The sequence below is a fragment of the Passer domesticus genome, chromosome 10 (genome assembly GCF_036417665.1).
Source record: "Passer domesticus isolate bPasDom1 chromosome 10, bPasDom1.hap1, whole genome shotgun sequence".
In the NCBI taxonomy this organism is placed as follows: domain Eukaryota; kingdom Metazoa; phylum Chordata; class Aves; order Passeriformes; family Passeridae; genus Passer; species Passer domesticus.
Genome location: NC_087483.1, coordinates 377,412 through 399,958, shown reverse-complemented (window position 1 = coordinate 399,958; position 22,547 = coordinate 377,412). Strand labels below are relative to the sequence as shown.

Genomic DNA, 22,547 nt, shown 5'->3' with positions numbered 1-22,547 from the left:
GGGAATAGCGTCTGTAACAGTCCCACTTCATAATGCGGATGTAAGAGAATTTAAAAAGGAAATGGGGAGGCTGCTTGGAATACCCTTTAGGGGTTTCTGAGAGGTTAGACCAATTTTTAGGGCCAAATACCTACACCTGGGATGAGCTTCAAGCTATATTAGGAATACTGTTTACTACTGTAAGGAAAGGGAAATGATTAGGCAAGCAGGAATGAGAGACTGGGAAAGGAGACACCAGCAGGGTCCACGTGGGGATCAAAAATGGCCTAATCAGAACGAGCAGGACAGACAAAATGTGAGGGACCTTGGAGATATCATTATACAAGGGATACAGAATGCTGTACCTCGAGGGCAAAATATTAACAAGGCTTTCTGCGTGCACCAAGAAAAAGATGAAACACCTACAGATTGGCTTGAGAGGCTCAGAAAGAGCCTGCAAATGTATTCAGGAGCAGATCCAGATTCACCAGTAGGAGCAGCATTGCTTAAAACTCCATTTGTGGCAAAATTATAGGGAGACATATTAAAAAAAAAAAAAAAGGCTAGAGAAATGAGAGGATTGGCAGGACTGGGGTCTCCAAGAGCTATTGTGGGAAGACCAAAAGGTGTACGTGAGGAAAGGTGAAGAAACACAAAAGGCAAAAGCCAAGATATTTGTAGCAGCTGTGAGGGAAACTCAGAAGGGGGGAAAAGAAAGCGTCTAGAACAGAAGGACAAAGACCTAGGGGAGATTATAAGAAACTTCCCCAAATGCGAAACCCCAGAGATGGTCCTGCAGATTATCATTGCTATTAGTGAGGAAGGAGAAGACAAAGCGAAGCTGTAAGCAACAACAAAAAGATGGGAGGAAAAAAAAAAGTCTGAAAAAGACAAATAGGGGTGTCAGGGGCTGTACATCTTGAGGGCCAGATCATCAAAAGAGCTCTTGATAGAACTAAAAATAGGTTCCCAAGGGGAAGAAGTTACCTTTTCAGTGGACACTGGAGCAGAAAGATCAACTATACAGCACCTCCTCAAAGGGGGTAAAATTACTTAAGAAATTGCTCTAGTTGTGGCAGCAAAAGGGGAACCATTTAAAGTACCCATACTTGAAAATGTTGAAATTGAATCAGAAAATAAGATTTGTTTGAATGATTTGTTATTGGTACCAGAAGCAGACAATAATATGCTAGGAAGAAATTTAATTACAGCTTTAGGAATAAATTTAGAAGTGAAACAAGGAGAACTACAGGTACAGTTTTATACCTTAATGTCAGAAGATGAAGACAAAATTAATCCAAAAGTGTGGCACCATAAAGGGGAAACAGGAAAGCTGAAGATTGGACCCGTTAAGATAGAAATAAGTAATCCAGTCATTCCCATAAGAGTATCAGAAGCTTTGAGGGGTCCATCAGTGATAGCTGCTGTCCATGTCAGAGGACACCAGAGGGGAACGGATTATGGGACTCATGGCAATAATTTGGCTGATGCAGAAGCACAAAGGGCAGCAGTATGCTTACCTCTGTTTTTAAATCATTTGAATAAAAGTGAGGATGATACAAAGTAACAAAAATGCTGTATCTCACAGGAAATACAAGAGATGGAGGAACTAAGGGCTAAGCTAGAAGGGCATAAGTGGCTTTTACCAGATGGTAGAGAAATGCTATCTAAAAGTAATGTTAAAAGAATAATTCCCCAGTTACATTCATGAACTCATTGGGAAACATGAGCACTAAGTGCCCACTTTTTAAAGATTTTTGAGTGTATAAGAATATTTGATATAGCAAAACAGAAGACACAAGGATGCATTATTTGCCAGAAAATTAACAAGAAGACATCTAGACAGACCTCAAAGGGAGGGAGAAAAAATTCCTATAGGCCTTTTGAAAAGATACAAGTGAATTTTACCAAACCACAGAGAATGGGAAGATATAAGTATTTGTTAGTAATAGTAGTCCAATTAACTCATTGGGTAGAGACTTACTCTGCAACACAAACAACAGCACATTTTGTTACAAAGATTATTTTAGAAGAAATAATTCCATGATTTGGTATGCTTAGAGAGATTGATTCAGATCAGGGTTCCCACTTACCTCAAAAGTGTTAAAAGTAATGAAAGCTCTAGGGATCTCTTGGGAATACTACACCCCTTGGCACCCTCAGAGTTTGGGGAGAGTTGAAAGAATGAACCAGACCCTAAAGCATCAGCAGGCAAAACTAATGATTAAAAAAAAGCTATCTTGGATTAAGCATTAATCCAATATTTACCGAGTATTTACCACTGGCGTTGTTAAATATTTGAACAATGCCAAACTCAGAGCATAGGATCTCCCCATGCAAGATGTTATATGGGATGCCATGTTCTCAAGAGATGCCGGGAGATAAAATAACCTGTATTGAAAAGGACTGTAATTGCTATCCCTTTGTAAGCACTGAATGCAACTATTGGAAGGAGAGGTGGTGTTATCATTGTCACAGGGGTAATTCTCCAAGTGGGTTGTGTCCAGAGTGTAAACACATTGAACAGATTTTATCTGAATATATTTTTTATAAAAGAGACTAGAGAAAGGAACATTAAAACTAGATTCTTATGAGTGGTGGATGTTGTGGAAATACAGATTAAGAGGCGGACTATCAAGTGAGGCAAACATTAAAAAGATTGAGCGTTGCAAACGTAATCGAGTCCTTTGCAGATCCGAGCCAGCCAAAGCAAAGAACTGGGAAGTATTTAAGAAACGGCACGGAATGCAGGAAAGCTCACACGGAACCCCTGAAGAATATCCTTGCTGCAGAGAAGATGGTACCCCTCACTGCTGGGAGCACCCCGGGAGGCCAAGGAGGAAGAGGGACAATAAAACTTTGGGGCCTTCTGGTACTGTTGGGTCTTCCAGGGAATGGGAAACCAATCCCTGCTTGAAGTGCTACCAAAATGTAAAGTATGGCTGGACCATGGCCCGAGCACACACTCATATTAATGCAGGATGTGATGGGCCAGGACAACTTGAAACTTGTACAACAGGAGAAAAGAGTTACTGGGTAGCAACAGATTCAGGAGTGGGAGGATGGGCACCTGGAAACTATCAATTTTGTCACCAGGGAGAACCATTCTTCTCTTTTCCCAAAGGCAGAACGTGGGGATACTCAGATAAAGGGGGAATACAAGATAAATTCAAGGAAGAGTTAGTGAAAAACATCACAAAGCATTTAGGGGAAATTCAAACCAAAAAGAACAAGAGCAGGAAGTGACCTGTATGAAATATTAAGAAAAGACTCAGGGATTGGGACCTCCCCATGTGAGGAAAAAAATTTGTTTATTGATCTGATGCAAAAAGTAGTTAAGGAATTAAATGTGACTAACTGTTGGGTTGGTGGGGATCCCAAATGACCAAGCAATGGCCGTGGAGGGGAGAAGGGGTTGGACCTGATCAGTTGATATTATGGAACACGACACAAAGATTTAATGAAATTCAACCTCAGGGGTAAATATTGACTCATGAAGCAGTAGGCCAAATTTGTATTTCTAGGAAAGGAAACAATTATACTACGTATGTAGGACATACCTCCTGCAAGTTGATATATACCACCAACTCCACTTTTACAACCTGGTGCCCAAAACCACCAACAGGTTATTGCTCCATCAATTGTACCAGTGGAACTGTCTGCTGGAAAAGTGTAACACATGCCAATCCTTTAGCGGAGGTAAAAGATCTTAAGGGATACTGGGAAAATCAGGGGCAGAAGGCTGAAAATTGGAAAGCTTCAAATGGATTATTTTGGATATGTGGTAAAAGGGCATATGATGAATTATCAAAGAGGTGGAGAAGTACCTGTACAATTGCAATTATACAACCTGCATTCTTTTTGCTACCAAAGAGCAAAGGTGAATATTTGGGACAATCTCTTTAGGAAACTCTGTGCAGAAGGAAACAAACTGAAATAGGAGGAAAACAGACCTGGAAAAATGAAGAATGGACTTCCCAATGGATCACAGATTACTGTGATCCTGCCTCCTGGGCTCAGCACAGCAGCTGGAGTTATAGAACCCCTATTTATATGCTTAAGCAAATTAGTAGATTACAGGCCAGTGTAGAAATTACTCTTAATCAAACATCAGAGGCATTGAAGCTTGTAGCTAGACAACTAAGCCAGACCAGAGCAGCAGTATATCAGAATAGGCTAGCCCCAGATTACTTATGAGCTGAAGAAAGGGAGTTTTGTGGAAAATCTAGTACATCTGAGTGCTGTCTAGAGACTGATGATAATGGAGAGGCTGTTACACATTTGGTAGACAAAATTAAACAAGTTGCACATGTTCCAGTGCAATAATGGAATTCCACATTAACTGACAATTCACGGAATAATTTGTTTGAAGGTGCCTGGTGGAAAACATTAGGGTTCACGTTGCTTTCTTCTGCATTAGGCCTATTGTTTATACCATGTTTGATTCCATGCTTTATTAGGTTAATGCATTCAGTGATCCAGGGAATGCAGATTTCAGCAATGCCCATAAACCCTAAAATAACAACCACAGGAGAAAAAACTCTCTCCCTTATGACAGTCAAGGGCAAAGCAGAACCAAATAAAACTGAAACTCAAACAGTATTAGCTCAATTTGAAGCAAAGACATGAATCAATAAGATAAAGGGGAGGATTATGAAAAATGTTTTTGTGATTTGTGTCAATTGGCAATGGAATCAGCAAATGTTTCTATCTGCTGTGCCCAAAATAGACACAAAGAAAGGTTCTGAAACTTTCTGACCAAATGGCCAAATAAAGCATCAAAATAAAAGAAGTATAGTAGAGTAAAAGACAGGAAGTAGCAAGAGGACTGATGCTTAGAATAAAATAGAGGAACTTGTGCTAAAGCTAAGAGATATTACAACAAAGCAACTAAATGCTTATGTATAATAAAAAGCCTGATGCATTTTGTTACGTATATTTTGGTAATTTGTGCTGATTGAGACTATATGTGTATGTGTATATTGATAATTCGTACATTTTGAGTATTCTGTCAGATGTGGTATGAGTGTTATATAGGATATAGTATGATTTCTAATCAAACAAGTCATGAAGTCATGAGACGTGGCACTGTCACGAAGCGAGTGTGGACCCCAGGATCATAGTTCCACTCTTCCGAGAGGAAAGTGGTCGGTCGAGGGGGAAGCAGACAAAAAATCATTTTCAGACAAAAAAACCTGAAACTCGGGGAGCTCGGGGGATCGATTACGGGCAGGATCAGAAAGGGGAAGGTAAGTTCTCCAGCATGGGGGAAAAAGAAATCCAGGTAAAAGAAAAGATAAGAACAAGAGCTCATTACCAGCCGAAAATCCACAGACTGGTTCGCTGTGTGTCTAGTAGACTGGTAATATTTTTTCAAAAGGGGATCAGAACTTAGACACAGTACCAGTAAAAAAGTTTTTCTAGGAATTCCTTTCAGCTCAGAAAAAGGTACGTACATTAAGGGAACTTTAGGAAGAGCTTGTGAAATGGAGCAAAAAAAAGAGCAAGATTCAGGGAAATACTCAGAGCAAACCTGAAAAAGAACAGGAGAACAGTCTACCTGAAATTCCGAGAAATAGTGCGTTGAGGTGGATGCTAGAACACTAAGCAAACTGCCCCAAGAGACAAATAAGATCCAAAGAACTAATGATACATTATTGCGTAGAAACAGGGGGAGATGAGGAAATTAGAAAACATCTAATCTAGCCTGTGTTTAGCACCTTCAAAAAGATGGACTTGCCAAGCTTTACATCATCACGTGGGTGGTAAGAATTTGCAAAATAAAGAGGAAGGGGACTATGCCAGATTATGGGACTATGCTAGTACAAGATTATTCCCAATCAAAATTTACAGAAATGCTGCGACCCAAAGACAAATAAAAAGCAGCAATTCAAGTAGGCATCTTTGCCTCAAGAGTTTGTAGATTCACCAAATCTGTTTGGTCAGGCTCTTGAACAATTATTAAATCAATTTGTGCAAATAGAAGGGACAAAATTATTACAATATGTAGATAACCTCTTAGTGGCTAATCCTAAAGAGAAAGATGTAAAAGCAAGTACCATAACATCATTAAACTTCTTAAAAGATAAGGGCCTAAAAATTTCAAAATCTAAGTTACAGTTTACTGAACCTGAAGTTAAATATCTGGGACATTGGTTAATAAAAAGGAAAAATAAATTAGACCCTGAAAGAGTAGCAAGAATTGTTGCTTTACCCTCCCACAGACAAAAAGAGAGATCAGACAGCTGCTGAAACTTCTAAGGTATTGCAGGCACTGGATTGAAGGGTATAGTGAGAAGGTAAAATTCCTTTATGAGAAACTTACTACTAATAGGTTAAAATGGACAAGATGAGTCAGAATCAAGGGTTAAAGCTGAAAATCAAAAATAAGACTTGGGAGTCCTGTGACAATTTACCTCCCTTGCCCAGCCTGTGGAGGAGGCTGTAAGACCATCTGCTCCTCCTAATAAGTTGAATTCAAGAAAAAGAGAGAAGGAAGAAGTGCCAGTAGACACAGCTCATATCTCAAGAGGCTCACATTAGCAAAGTTTTTGATCTTAGTGCAAAGAAAACATGTATTATAGAAATACCAGGAAGATGTGAAACATGAAAAGTCCCTACAGAAATAGAAAAAGGAAAAGAATTTGAAGTTCCTATTATTAAAAGTGTTGCAATTAAGAGAGACACCAAAATATAAAAGAATAAATACCTTATCAATTTCCAAACTAAGTTTCAATGTGTTAAGAAAAGATCTAGAGGTGTTATTAGAGAAAAATAGCAAAATTTCTTTCCTAGAAGAAAGTAGTATTGAAGTGTATCTCCTTAATTATGTGCATACCTATAGAGATGGTGTACAACTTTGAAAAAAAGTTTTTAAGAGAGACTAGTTGAGAAAGATTGATGCACTTTTGCAGATTAAAAAATTTTTGGAAATTTGCTTGGAGTTTTGAAAGTCTTGAGAAGTTTTTAAAAAAAATTTAGAAGTTTTAGAAGTTTTCAGAAGTGTTGAAAGTAAATTATTGTGTTACCACAAAAAGGCTAGGCTAAGAAGACGTTTAGAATATTGTAAAGATCAAGATCCTTAAGTGTCTGCTCAAGTCTGTGAATTATATGCAGCTTTAAAAGTTTGGACAAAAGTTTAACAGAACTAGCAGCTCTAAAGTAAATCAGCCAGATTTGTATGTTTGAAGTCCAAACGAGTCTTGGAGCTTATAATTGATATGTGCATAAAATATGTGTTTAACCAGTCTCTGTCTGTAAGTGTTAAATTTGTGCTGTATTTATTATGATTACAGTGCTTTAAAGTAAACTAGTAGTATATTGGTTAAAATATATATATATATATATATATATATATATATATTTGTGCTTAAAGAGAAGAGAAAGATTTAAAACATCACATTCAATGTGTGAAATTAAGAAAAGTTACATTGGGTGGAAGTTTTAAAAGTTTAGATGCGTTTTTAAGATGAAGCAATTATAAGTTTAAGAACTGTAGTGTGATCTGAAACAATACTGTCATCCTCTGAGAAAAGTTATAGTTGCATCAAGTTACTATGTTTTTATTAAATGTTGTAAAACTTAGAACTTCTTCTGGGAGCTAGAAAAGCTCCCTATTAAAGACTCCCAAAGGCAGAGCTGAGCCCTTTGTTTGAATCACAAAAGAGACATCCAGGCCTTTATCTCCTAAACGACTAAATTTACAAGTTCAATAGACATTGTAGGCCTAGTAAATTGCCAAACTGTAAGCTAAGCAACTAAACTGCTCTTAAACTAACTTCTCTTGCACAAGTGAGATTAAATCTTCCCATTCTTTTCCTGTTTTCAATTTTTAAAATATTCTTTGATAAATTATTTGCCACAAGGTTACACAAAAAATCAAAAGAATCCCATCATAATTAATGTCCATCTAGTAATTTTAAAGTGTGGAAAACACCTATTGTTTTATAAGTAAATGAGTCTGTGTTTATGCATGTTAATACCTAAGGTTGTAAGTTGTAAAAACAGATTGCTACGAGAAGTAAAATCTTTTCTTTGGAACTATGAGTATTATTCATGAAGTTGTTTTAAGTATATTGAATAGTTAGAAGATACTGTAAAGAATATAATAAAACAAGTAATGTGATTAGTGAAAAATCTGGAAAGACTGGGTATATAAGATACAAACTAGATTGAAGTTATAAGAAACATTGAAAGTAAAATTAAAATAGGTTAAAGTACGACAAAAACTGTTGGATATTTAGTAAGCACCAAATTAAAAGTAAAAGAGAAAAGCCAAGTAAATGACTGAAAAAGATCAGGTAAGTTGCACAGTGACTGGTTGCACATGCATCTATTTTAAATGTGAATGCTGTCACTAAGTCTAGGTTACACACACTTGGATATAGACCAAGAGGTTTATGTACAAGGGATACAGAGGAAGAACAGTATCTGACTAGCTGTATCTTAGAAATCACTACTGAATTAGGCATAATAGAATTGGATTCCCTGGAGTGGCATCACTTGTTTCAGAACAGGACAGAGGGAAAAAGTAAATTCGCAAGCTCAAATTCTAACAATCGAGTACCAGAGATTGAACACAGTACCCTGCAGAACTGATGCAGTTCAACTATCAAGATGGGGCATCTTTAAAAAGAAGTATGTGGCTTGGTCCGGGTATGGGACCCCAAAAGAATATTCTTGCTGCTGAGAAGATGGTCTGACCTTGCTGCTGGCTGCAACCCAGTGGGCGTAAGCAGAAGCAGAAGAATACAAATATGGGGATCCTGATGGGCCTGAGTCTAACCATGTGCAGCACAGCTGGTTCACACCTGGAAAATTTGCCCAGCATGGAGAGGCAGAGTCCTGGTAATGAGTGCAGGCAATGTTTGCAGATTGTCCTGAGAGGACAAGCAGAGACAGAGACTTCAGCATACCCAGCCCCAGCAGACTGCAGCAGCAAGGGTAAGAAAAGTGGGTACAGTACCTTAAATAGTACTCAGTATATGTGACTAGAATGGAAAAATAATATGTTATATGCAAAAAGCAAAAAGTCAGAAACACCCATGCATAAAATTTATAAGAGGAATATTGAACAGATATCCATCCCTATTTGTGATACGTGTAATCACACCATGTAGACTGGGGGAATAATGGAGTTTGTAGCTTATTTCCAAGTTAACAAACTATGTTATGATCATAATCGCCTGAAAAGGTGTGTGATAAGAAGAAAACATACTGGGTAAGAAAGAATTTGAAATATGAAAAGAGGCTATCCCTCAAGAATGAGCCAGTTATTCTTGACCTTCTTGAAGATCATGATGACAGGGCTTGTCTGCAATATGATAGGACTTTTTGTTTTTTGAAGAATAAAGATGGGGTGGATCCAGAGAGCAAAATAAAGCAGGTAGCTCAAGAGTTAAGACGACAGGACTCAGAAATAAAGAAGAAGAGGGTGGAACAATCCAACTGCTGGATTTGTGGAAGGCTCATATCAGCAGAAAAATAGCCCTAGAAAAGTGAGAGTTTAGCTCCAGAGCAGCTTCTCAAATGCGATAATGCAAAGATTTCAAAAACAAAAGGGTGATTACAACAATTTGCATCAGCAGGGAAGGAAAAGAATATAATGAAGTAGAAGAGTATACTCCATGTATTTCCATCCTAACAGTAAACTCACATAAGCACCAAGTAGCTAAAGGTTCTAAGGGAAAATTTTTAAAAGGCTAGAAGATGTACGCATGAACATTTTTAGAAAAACAGCACAACTTAATGTGTTTATGAAGAAGGGGAGGGATTGTTAGGTGTATTTTGGCAATTCGTGCTGATTGAGACTATATGTGTATGTGTATATTGATAATTCGTACATTATGAGTATTCTGTCAGATGTGGTATGAGTGTTATATAGGATATAGTAGGATTTCTAATCAAACAAGTCATGAAGGGCACACTAGCCAGAGACAAGGGATTGCTACAGGGAGTGAGGAAACCACAGCTGGCAGCAGAGGAAAGGAATCCAAATTAACACATGACAAAGACTGGCTGAGACAGGAGATGGGTGTTCCCTCTAGAATGAACCAGGAGCCACCCAGCCATGATGGCCCATGAAGATGTCTGACCTACATAACCTGAGCCATCAGAAACTTACATCTGAAATACATATTCCAGGAACTCGGCAGCAAAAGTACATGGATTCCTGGACGAGCTTTGTTAGACTTTTGCATGGAGAAATAAAACCACATGAATATGAGAAAACCTGAAAAAAGATGAGAGTCCTGAATGGAAGACAAGAGACTCTGCCTCGGGCTAGAAAAACTGTATTTAAGCCGGCTCTACCAGGCTCTCTTTGTGAACATTGGGGATTCACTGCTGGCGAGCTCGGACTCCGTGTTCGCCCAGCTCAGATCCCAGGGTCGGTGCTGTTCCTTGATTGTTGGCTGTCAGGACTGTATATTGGTTGTGAATAAATTCTGTTTTTATTTTTATTAAATTGGCTGGATCAATTTTTTACCTATAACAACTTGATAAAATCAGGTAGCAGACACCAGTGTAAGGCCTCCCTCCAGATGACCACAGGAAGGACAGGAAGCCAAGGACCACCTGGAAAGATTATGAAATTGCGTATTCCAGCTTATTGATATTTGCTGATTTGGACTAACCAAACATTGGAAAATGCTTTGTAGGCTTAAAAACACTATATATACTTTACCGAACTTGTAAGTGGTGTGTGCCGTGAGTGGAGTGGTGACTCCCCGACCACCCAGCGCTGCTTGCTTGCTTGCTTTAAAATAAAAGTCATAAAAAATAAAATCCGGATTGACTATTGAAATTTTATACCAATTCGAGCGCGGCTCCCAGGTGTCCCAGGGTCCCCTTCTCCAGCATCCCCCCACCCCAGGCACTCAGGGCCATTCACAGCTCAGCTCTGCACTCCGGCCACATCCAAAAATGTCCCCTCGTCATAGGAAGAAAAAATACCTCTCCCAGCAAAACCGAAATATATTTGGGACGCGACTCCGGATTCCGCGAGACCCCAACCCCTCCAACCTCCCTTCTTTCGCCCCCCAAAAATCCCTCCCGGAGCTGCCGCGATCGGCTCGGGGCGAGCTTCCCCTCCGCGCTCACCCGCGGCACGCAGGGCAATGCAATGCTGCCGGGGCCAGCCGAGCTGCGTGTTATGAATAGAAAGTTGTATTTTTTTTAAGTTTCAGAGTTAAAAAAAACCAAGCCAGACCGGGTCAGACTCCTTTAGGTTCCCTGCGGAAGAAAAGCCCTTAATCACCAGTTAATGGCGGGTGATTAACTGATTGTTTCCCTGATGCTGGCCGTATGCCAAGGAGATACCAAGGGAAACCCTCCAGGGTAAAGAAGAATAGGCAGTGACACCAGAGACAACATGCAAATGACAAATGCATTGCACCCTGGGTTTTTACAGTTTTACAGTTTTTATAAGAAAAACCCCTAAAATCATGAGCCAACAAGTGACTTAAAGTGACGTCTAAGGATGGGAGCATTGTCCCGTACCTGCTTGAATCTTTTTATTTCTCACCCTAACCTGAAAAGAAACTGATTAAAGAGACCCCCCGGGTTTCTAAACCAACAAACCAAGGACTCAACGACTCTCCCGTGAGGACAGAGTCCCCAGTTCTGTCTGCAGACCAGCGGACAAAACTGCATCATCCTCCTCCTTCGTGCCACGCCTGGGAGCAGCGACGGCGAGAGCGCAACCCGTCGATTTCTCCCCACCTGAGCTGATTCTTCTTAATAAAGGCATTAAAAAGGAGAAAGATCTCCTGCCCATTTATTTCACTGCGGGCTCAGCGGGCTCGCCGTGGAGCCCCGCAATGCTCCTGCCACTGCTGCTCCTCCTCGGACCGCTCCTCTTCGTGCTCCTCGCCTTCCTGCTCCTCCCCTTCCCCTCTCCCTGCTCTTCCTCCTGCTCCTCCTCCGCTCCCGCCCCGGACCCGCCTTCCGCACCCGCTCTGCCCCACGGCCGCAGCAGCACCGGCTGCTGGACAGGTTTCGTGACACCTCCCTGGGGAGGAATCCTTCCTCTTCAAACAGGAGCATCAGGACTGGTTCAGACAGAGAGTTCTCATATTCTGGCCTTAGCCTGTGACTTATAGGAAGAAAAAGAATTACAACTTCTATCAGAGGCATATCGTATACCCTGTCTGATTCATCCCAATACCAGATATGCTATCTAGGTTATATGTAAATGTTTAAATTGTGGAAAACATTCGTATTGTAGTTCAAAAAAACCGGACTCTCATTGCATGAAATGTCAAGCACCAAGTCTAGCCCCTATCCAGACAGAACTCAAAACAACTGAAATAATAACATTGCTTTGTAGATGGGAATTATTAGTGCATGTTGAATGGGAGATACCTGAGGAACAGTGGGAAAGAGTTAAGGAATGTCAAAAATTATTTGCCTGGAAATTAGTAAAAAGGAAGTGACAAGGGAAAAAGAGGGCAAGACCGGGTTGGCTGCTGTGCTTGCCACCGAGAAGATCAAATACACCTGCAATGGCTTGCTGCCAGTTTTCAGCTCCCTTTTTCTACCTATGTCAAGGTCAGAAATGAAGGTACTTGAGACGATAGTTCGCGTTCAGACTCAGGTGTTTATTATTTCTTATCAATGTGACAGCCTCACAGCCATGAGTTCTGCAGTCTTTCATTAGCAAGGCACAAAATGGCTAACTATCTCTTGTTACAAGGTCTTTTAAGGCTAAACTATCCAATTAAGAAATGACACCTAAATTATTTTCCCTTTTAACCCAATAACTAATCCCTCAAAGCCCACAGTGTGGACTGTTCTGTCTAATTATAAAAGACCACCCAAACGCATGGAGAAGAAGGAAGAAGGTAAAGAAGAACAACCTGTCTCTGCCCTAAAACCTCCATCTTGCTTGGTATCTAAAGGGTTTTTCCAAAATAGCAGGTGTGCTCTTGGCTAAGTGCCAAGATGCACCCAGCTGTAAATCTTTGCTTTCTTGTCTTTGTCTCCTCTTGTCCTTTATTAAACTTTGAATTATTTACAGGAGAGTGAACCTTGTTTTTCACGCAGGGACATCCTGGGGGCATGCGGGGGTGTCTGCACACAGGGCTCTGGGGCATGCTGGAGGGCACCAGGGATGTGCGGAGGGGACAGGAGGGCAAAGGGGGCCTGGAAGTCCATTGGGAGCACTTTGTGTGCCCAGGACTGAGCTGTGCCCATGCCCCCAGGGACACTCAGAGCCTCCCTGCCCGGGTCCCTGGCCCGTTGCTGGGGGCAGGTTCCATGTCAATGGTTACCTGGATCCATTTCTGGGGGCAGGTGCTGTGTCACAGGGGAGCCCTTTGTGACACCCCACTGCTGCCCCTGTGGTCAGTGTCCAGCTGGACAGGGAGAGAAGAGGATAGTTTGGGAATACAGAGCTGGCCAGGAGCCTCTACACACAAGCTCGAGAGTTTCCCTGCTTCTTCAGCAGCCCCGTGGTGCTGAGGATTTTCCCAAACGATTCTTATTTCCCCTTTCTCCGCTACCAGACTTTTCTTTTCTACCAAATCATGGAGAGGAGAGCCCCGAGCCAGCCCAGGGTGGCCTGGGAGGAGGACGGGGGTCCCCAGGAAAGCAGCTCCCCAGTGGAGCCCTACGAGGTGACAATGGTGCAGCCCCTGCAGACGGGTGAGTGAGAGGCCCTGCTGGGCTGGGCAGGGCTGGGAGCCCAGCCTGTTTCCCTGGCTCACAGCAGCCCAGGGCTGGCTGTGATGCCTCAGGCTGAGGCTGCTCAGGGCTGAATGCCAGCCCCAGCACAATCTCTGCCAAGGAGGGAGTGAGCAGAGGGGCCCCAACTCCTGCTCCAGGGTGAGGCCAGTGAGCCGCGGCTGGGCCGGCAGCAGGCAGGGATGCCATGAGGCCCTGCACCTTTGCTGTCCCTCTGCCAGTGCATTCCTCAGCCCAAGGCTCTGGGGCTTTCCCCTCCGTGCTGTGCTCCAGCACTGCAGCTCCTCTGCTGGGCACCCTCTGCTGGGGTCGGCTGTCGCTTGTCTCTGCCCCAGCACGGGAAAAAGTGGTTCTGGGTAGGCCGCGCTCTCGAAGAAGGAGTCTGGACTCTTGCTTTTAGGTCTTCAGTCGAGTTTATTATTTCTTATCTACAAAGATTTTCTGTCTGTCCAGCCGAGGTCTGATCAGCAAGACAGCCAAAGGCACTCTCTCCCGCCCACGAGGCGGTTATCTCTTTTATAGTGAAAACTACGTATTAGATATTTACCTTTACTTCCCAATACTTTCTGCCCTTGTTGGCAAGTGTACTCTTTCTATGAACCAATCCACACGTGCCAACATCATCCTGAACATGGATGCCAAGGAGAAGAAAGAAGAAGGACAGGGCACGCCCAAATTCCTCCATCTTGGGACTCCTGATCCATGCACAGAATTCCAGACCCCCCTGTACAACACATAAAACCCCCCTGTACAGTGCATTCTAACTTAAGTTCCAGCAAGTGAATAACATCCCCTCACCATTCAGACCTGAAATTCTCTCATCTCCTCACCTTCAGGTGTCATTTCTTTAAAAGGATCAAAGTCAAGCCACCAGGTACTTTTGGCAACATTCCAGGGCCTCCGAGCCCCCCAAGGGTTGTCTCGGTAGCTCTGGACATCCAGAGTGATGTACTGAGTTCCCACAAGAGTGCATTTTCTTTTATGCCGATCATCAAGTGCTTTCCAACATTCGTATGTCACTTTGAATTTAATACAATGAATTCAGGTAATCTCTCAACATTTTTTAATTATGCAATTTTACCATGGGATTTACTCTATTGTCATATTATTGTAGATCTGGACATCTTTGGAAATCTGAAAGGAGTAGTAAGACCCTAACATTTACAAAACACTGCAGAATATCTTTTATAAGACAGTAAAAAAATTGAGAATCAGGTGTGAAAAGACATGTTTAGACATAAAATATTGCAGGAAATGAAGCCTTGTTCTTTGTCATAAGTGTGGTGTTGATTCGAAGGCTTAAAAGCAAATCACATGCAATGGGTGATTTGAGTTTTTACTGCTGAATATTTCAGTAAGCATCTTCAGCAAAATTATTTTAGTTATAAAAGGGGAGTGATACTCTTAAGGTTGAAACTGCAGCAAATAGAAGGTTGCAGTTTGGTTTTATTCAGACCTGCTTTTTATAGTAACTTTATCAAAAGATGATAATGAAAGTTTTCTGCAATCTTTTGGGGAGATGCTATCTGATTGTCTATGGAGTTTATGTGACCCATTTTTAAAATTAATGTTATTCTCAATTTTCAGCTTTTGGACTTAGACATGTAACTCTTATTGATAAATTCACTAAACTGTTGAACTGAGACTTCAAAACTTTTGAGTTTGAAAAACTAGTTTAAGGAATTGTGTTTCAGTTTACTTTAGGAAATGGCTGGGATCAAAAAGGATATAAAAATACCATGAGTTTGTTTATACACTCACATATCTGCATATTTCCATATGTAGATATGTGTATAACCTATTTCACAGACAACTAGATTTACCTTATGCATTGTTGCACTAATTAAAAAGTATTTTTTAGGTTTTTTTCTATTTCTTTTTTATGGAATGAATAATTAGAAAAGTCAAGAGATACTTATGTCCATAGGATGTGCTTTGCTCAGTTGCTGCCCAGGCACGGTGCTGGCTCAGCCTCAAGTGCCTTTCTGCAGGGCTGCTCTCCGGCTGTCCCTCTCCAGATTTACACTTGTGTCCAGCATTACTTTGTCACCAGTGAAGAGTCTGTCATTTGCTCTTGCTAAATTTAATGTCACTGTCAACTGCCCAATGCTCCCATCTATCTACATCCCTCTGCAAGGTGTCTCGTCCCTCAAGAGTATAATCAGGTTTTCTGAAAAATCAGCATGGTCTACATAATTAATAAATAAAATTAGGACACTGTGGCACCTGTCAAGAATTTATAATGGACATGCAATAAAAGAATGTAAACTCTACCACCTGCCAACTTAAAAGCAATGAAAATACTGAAATGCTTTTCAAGATTAAAAACCCCTGCAGTTAATATTAAAAATTCGGAACCGTTTATTTTACATGTTATAATAATTTTTAAAATAAAAATCTGATTGTTAAATTTTTCCATGTATGAACCCTCAGAGGTTTATCTGTCAAAGGAAAATTTTATATATTCAATTAGAACATTTTGAGAATCTTGTTCTCAGACTTGTGAGGTATACATAATGTAGCAAGGTTTCTGTGTCATATTTTCTTATCATTGCCTTCTAACAGAGCTTTCATCCTATTTAGTCCTTTATAATAGTCCTTTATAGTCCTTCTTTATAAAGAGGCTCTGTTTCTTGCAGAAGTAAAGGATAATATTCACAACTCAAAATTTTAACTTTCATTTGAAATAATCTACTTTATTACGGACTTTACTGAAATTGACTTTACCTACCTTTTGTGGGAATCAGAGTTTGCAATTCTTTGGTAACTTTGCTGTGATCTTACCAGATCAAGAAGAAACACCAAACGGCATTCTAGAAAAAAATATAGCAATGGTGTTTGCACTGATAATAACACCCACCATAATAATTTAAGTAAATCAGGCCTTTTGTAAATTAATTACTTTCTTGAACACAGTCTGAACCACTAGTATAAAATCCACATATTTAAGCTGCAATTGTCAAGTATTATGTAAAAGTACACTAATAGTAATGCTACATTATTTCATGTAATTTTGCTACATTTTTCCATAGTGTTTTGCAGGGTTTTTTTCCCTATGCCACATTAGCATAATTGGCAAGGAAGTCCACATACCATCCTACTGCAGTCAATGACCTGTGTGACACAACTGTGTAGTTATGAACTCTTGGAAGAGTTTATGGTATACAGGCATAGAAATTTTTTTGCACTACAGCTCCTCTTCAGAACTTACAACCAAGTTACATCCCTAATATGCTTTATTCTCCTTAAAAGTCTCCAGTGAAACAACTCAGAATCCTCTCAGAATTGAAAGGTTTTGCCTTCTGTTTCATTTGTTGTAGCTTAAATCTGTTACTTATTCTCCTATCCCAAGCAGATGAGAAGGAAATTACTTCTCTGCCTGGAAAGTCTTTGACACACTTAAAACTTCTATCATATCTCCTCTCAATACGTCAGTCTCTTCTCTGAAAGCATGTTTTAAATGCATATAAACATATCAATGCATACATGTTTATTAATAAAACTGAGCACGAAATCTGTAGTGCAGCCTTTTGACCACTCCCAATGGTCTCCAGCAGTAACTTTTTCCATGTGGTTGCTATTTTTCTCCAGCTAAGACCTTCAGAATACTGTGTAGAATGGGAAATTATTTCACACAGCTTGCGTGTAACACTCCTGCACAGCTACCCCTATACACACCTTGGGGGTTTTTTCACACTAACAAGGGTACGTTGCTTAATTTGTGATCAATCTCTTGATCACAAGAGATCTGCTCTGTAACTCTGCCCCTTAAGCAGTCATACCTTAACCTATTAATGATTAACTGGTTATTTTCCCTGAAGTATAATATCTCTCACTAGACTTTCCCAAATTACACCCCACATAAAGCAAGGTTAATTTGTAATCATAATCTTGCATTTCAGGATTTGCTAAACCACTGCATTCTCTTTGTCAGCCTGGTCTCATGCTCAGATTTAGCAATTATATATTTTATTTCATCATGTAAATGGCCAATCCGAATACTTCATAATATTTGGTCTAGGTTAGAACTTTCAGAAATCTCAGACAGAATTAATCCTGACATATTTTAAGAGTAGGAAAAAGGGTAAGGTTTAACAACTTTCCAAAAGTTGCCAGACCAGTAAATATCTGGTCTATGGATATCTGAAACACCATCCTGAGACATGATCCATCAATACAGAGAAAACATATTTTCTTATTTCCTGTATTATTTACATATAGATATTTAAATCACTTTTAAAATCAAAGCTTCATGAAGAAGCTTCCTGTTGCTCTACAGGGCTTCACAATCTGGTGTGTACTGTCCTCACTTTCACATGCCAACACAATATAGCTACCCTGACAAATTCAGCACAACTCTGCCATCAAGACTCTTCCAGTTGTGCAAGGAAAACTGTAGGAGAAATGAAGATTGTTAATCTTAAAAATCAGTCCTGAATCTAAGCCTTATGCCACAACAGAGAGACTAATTAGTTGTGAAGAAACAGATACAAAATACTCTCTACAGAGGGTACAGAGACCTTACAGAGTCTACAAATGCTCTGTAATATCAGAGTAATCCTTCAGCATTAACCTAGCCATGATGGACAATTCTTGCTTGCCTCAGCAGAGACTTAGGAATTTTGACACTTGAAGTGGCACTGCAGAGGTTGTTCTTACCATTAAAAAATACCTTGCAACCCATAATAAATTCCAAAGAAAATGAGATGGTTTACTGAGAAAACCATTACATATTGACTTAATTTTTGAAACCTAAGAAATTCCAACACATGGAAGTGAAGAAGCTTATTTGTGAGGATTTACAACAAAGCTGTGCAACAGAATAAAACCTACATAATACAAAGGTTCTCTGACTAAAAACCCTGGATCTAGAAAAAAAGCCCTTAATTGCCAACATCAATATTGTGGTAATGATACAATAGGACACATCTAGGAATAAAAGTTGGTGCAATTAAAAATATTTCTCAATTTGCTTATCTTACTTGGCATGTTCATAGCAACCAACCAATGAAGCAACACGTGAGACATGAATCTCTCCATCCCATAGAAGAGAAATGCACTACAGTTTGTCAGCAGCTGTTCCCATTCAGATTGGCTGAAAGGAAGGAAGAAGGAAGAAAGTAAGTTGCATTCATGTTACTCTTTCACAAGCACACTGTGCAGAAATCGTCCATAGCAAACAGGTCAGTGCTATTTACTCCAGAAATAATTATAACAAAAGTCAGCATGCCAAGCAAGAACATAAACATGGCTGCAGAATTCTGTGAGAAATGTAATAACTCATATGGATTACTAATACTATGCTCTTGTATTAAAATGATTACTCAGTAACATCTCATAGTGAGCAAGAGGCATAGTGTATTTTTAGATAAATCTCATCCTCTCCATCAAAAAACCAAAATTTAAGAAAATCATCACTGTATGTTTTATACAGCTTTAAAATACAGTCTTTGTCTAACATCCCAAAGGAACGGTCACGTATGTACCCACCAGGACATGAGCAATTAGTTTTTAAAAAGAGGTGTGGATCATCAGGCCAGCTGGCAGCAAAACCAGCAATTTGGTAATAATGATCTTTGCGATTTTTATGAAAAAATAGTAGAGTACCCGCTCAGTGGTATGAACTAAGAACACAAAATTCCAAAGGACTGACTGCTGAACTAGCAGTTAGGAAGGAAGGTCCAGTGATGGCCACGTTGTCTCATAGGGCTTGTCACTGCTCAACCTCTTGAGATCCCTTTTACTCCCCCCATGGCTACGATCTTAAAAGTAAAGTATTTCTACAAAGAACAAAGTGTGTTTATGAGTAGACTCCATGAAACGGTAGTAGCCTCATGATCAATGTTTGAAATTGGAAACTGCGTGCTGCACTTTCACCGCTCTGCTTCTGAAATCTGCACTCCCATTTACGGCTGGCTGAAGGTGCATGGAGACACTGTGGTTTTATGGCTTGGATTTACAAACCATCATGAGCAAAGCCAGAAATTACACTTCCGCTCACAGATGTGTATTCATCAAAGGCTGCACCAGAAGATTTTCTATCCAAATTAGATTATTTACTGGGGAGCCACCGGGAACCCCGGAGCCAAGGTGGGATTTGGGGGAATTTGGGGAATTTGGGGAATTTTGGGGGGATTTGGGGAGAATTTGGGGATTTTTGGGGGAGATTTTGGGGAATTTGGGAATTTTTGGGGAATTTTTGGGGAGATTTTGGGAATTCTGGGGAGAATTTGGGAATTTTTGGGGGAGATTTTGGGGAATTTGGGAATTTTTGGGTCTGTTGAAAGGATTTGGGGAAGAATTTTGGAATTTGGGGGGATTTTGGGGGGAATTGGGGAAATTTGGGAGAATTTTGGGGGTTTTTGGGGAATTTGGGGGGAGAATTTGGGGAATTTTGGGAATTTTGGGGAAAGTTTGGGGAATTTTTTGGGTGATTTTTCAGGGGATTTTTGGGGATTTGGGGTTTTTGGGTGGGATTTTGGGAATTTTGGGATTTTGGGTGGGTTTGGGATTTGGGGAATTTTTGGGGGAATTTTGGGAAATTGGGGGAATTTTTAGGGAATTTTGTGGGAATATTTTTTAATTTGGGGTTTTTGGGTGGGATTCTGGGAATTTTTGGGGAATTTTTTGGGATTTTTCAGGGGATTTTTGGGGATTTGGGGTTTCTGGGTGGGATTTGGGGAATTTTGGGATTTTGGGTGGAATCTGGGGGATTTTTCACCCTCCCCTCCCCCCCCAGGGCACCCCCGGCCCCCAAGGCCCCGGCGGCTTCCCCGACCCCAAGGGACCCCCCGTGAGTACCGAAAATGGGGTGAAAAACCCACATTTTGGGAAAAAACTCAAAATTTGGGGAAAACACCCCAAAAAATTGGGAAAATAATTAAAAAATGGGGGGGAATGTCAAATTTTGGGGAAAAAAAACCCTGAAATTTGGAGAAAAAACCCCAAAAAATGGGGAAAAAACACCAAAAATTGGGGGGAAATCCCAAATTTTGGGGAAATACCTCAAAATTTGGGGAAAACACCCCAAAAAATGGGGAAAAAAATAAAAGAAAAAGGGGGGAATCCCAAATTTTGGGAAAAAAACTTGAAATTTGGGGGAAACGTCAAAAAAATGGGAAAAAACACCAAATATTGGGGGGAAATGCCAAATTTTGGGAAAAAACCTCAAAATTTGGGGGAAAAAAACAAAAAAATGGGGAAAAACCACAAAAAAATTGGGAAAAAAATCCCAAATTTGGGGGAAAAACCTGAAATGTGGGGAAAACATAAGCTCTGGGGAGAAAAAATATCAACAAAATGGGGCAAAAAATCCAAATTTTGGGAAAAAACCTGTGAAATTTGGGGAAAGCACCAAAAATGGGAAAAAACACCAAAAATTGGGGGGGAAATCCCAAATTTTAGGGAAAAAAACCTGAAATTTGGGGGAAACACAAACTTTGGGGAGAAAAATGCCAACAAAATGGAGGAAAAAATTACAAATTTTGGGAAAAAACCCGTGAAATTTGGAAAAAAAAAAATGGGGAAAAACACCAATAAAAATGGGGGGGAAATCCAAATTTTGGGTAAAAACCTCAAAATTTGGGGAAAGCACCAAAAAAAATGTGAAAAACCACCAAAAAATTGGGGAAAAAACCCCACCAAAAATGGGGAAAAAAATAAAAATTGTGGGAAAAATTCAAATTATTCAAATTTGGAGGGAAAAAAAAAAAAAAACCAAAAAAAAAAACAAAAATGGGGGAAAAAAAATCTCAAAAATGTGGGGGAAGGCCAGAAATTGGCAATAAAAACATAAAAAAGGAGGAAAAGAAACACTAAAAATTGGGAAATTCTGAAAATTTGGGGACAACCCCAATAAAAACTTGATAATTTTGGTAAAAAAGATGAAAATTGGGGAAAACACATGAAATTTGGGGGGGGGAAAGGCGAAAAAAGGAAAATTTGGGAAAAAATCCCAAAATTTGGGGGAAAAAATCCAAGAGAATTTGGAAATAAACCACAAAACTTGTGGGGAAATCCTGAAATTTGGGGGGAAAAAATCCCAAAAATTTTGGGAAAATCTCTGAAAGTTAGAGAAAAAATGGTAAAAATTGGTAAAAAAATTGGGGGAAAGCACAAAAAGGGGAGGGACAAATTTAGGTGAAAAACCCCAAAAATTTGGGGGAAAGCCCCTGAAATTGAGGGGTTTTTAGGGAAAAAAAAGCCAAAATATTGAAAAAAAAATACCCAAAATCTGGGGGAAAACAACCAAAAATTGTGAAAATCCCAAAATCTTGGAATAATTCCAAAATTTTCTGGGAAAAAACCAATCAAATGTGGGGAGAAATCCCAAATTTAGGAGAAAATCCCAGAATTCCGTGGAGAAAACCCCAAAATTTGGGTAAAAGCAGCAAAATTTGGAATAAAACCCCACCAAAAATGGGGAAAACCCCAAAAATTTGGAAAAAAAAATAGAAAAATGGAGGAAAAACCAACAAAAATGGGGAAAAAACCCAAATTTTGGGACAAAAGTCTAAAACAATGGCGGGAAATAAATAGCAAAATTTGAAAAAAAAAGGGAAAATTCCCAAAATTTGAGCAAAAAAGGGAGAAAAAAACCCTAAAAAATTGGTGTAAAAATAACAAAAATTGGGAAAAAATGGGGGAAAATAAAAAAAAAGGGGAAATTCCCCACAAAAATGGGGAACCACCCCAAAATTTGGGAAAAAATCCCAAATTTGAGGGAAAACTCCAAATTTTTGGTTCCTGCAGGGCCCCTCTGGCAAGGACGGGATCCCCGGGCACCCCGGGCAGAGAGGAGATGCCGTGAGTGACCCAAAAAGGCCATAATTCACCCCAAAAATCCCCAAATCTGCCCCAAAATCCTCCCCAAAATTCCCTCAAAA

General features: G+C 40.0%; 2 long non-coding RNA genes across 3 annotated transcripts; one reads left to right on the top strand and one right to left on the bottom strand.

Annotated features, from left to right (window-relative positions):
• Positions 1 to 13,303: 13,303 nt before the first annotated feature.
• Positions 13,304 to 20,446, top strand: LOC135308419 (uncharacterized). 2 transcript variants are annotated; one of them, XR_010368854.1, is made up of 4 exons: positions 13,304 to 13,623; positions 18,660 to 18,782; positions 19,585 to 19,752; positions 20,402 to 20,446. It is a non-coding gene; the product is annotated as an uncharacterized LOC135308419 (long non-coding RNA). The 2 variants fall into 2 exon arrangements; XR_010368853.1 differs by lacking the exon at positions 20,402 to 20,446 and having other exon boundaries at positions 19,585 to 20,389.
• Positions 15,362 to 18,753, bottom strand: LOC135308420 (uncharacterized). Its single transcript, XR_010368855.1, has 3 exons — positions 18,645 to 18,753; positions 16,394 to 16,475; positions 15,362 to 15,850 (listed from the first exon to the last, which is right to left on the bottom strand). It is a non-coding gene; the product is annotated as an uncharacterized LOC135308420 (long non-coding RNA).
• Positions 20,447 to 22,547: the final 2,101 nt, after the last annotated feature.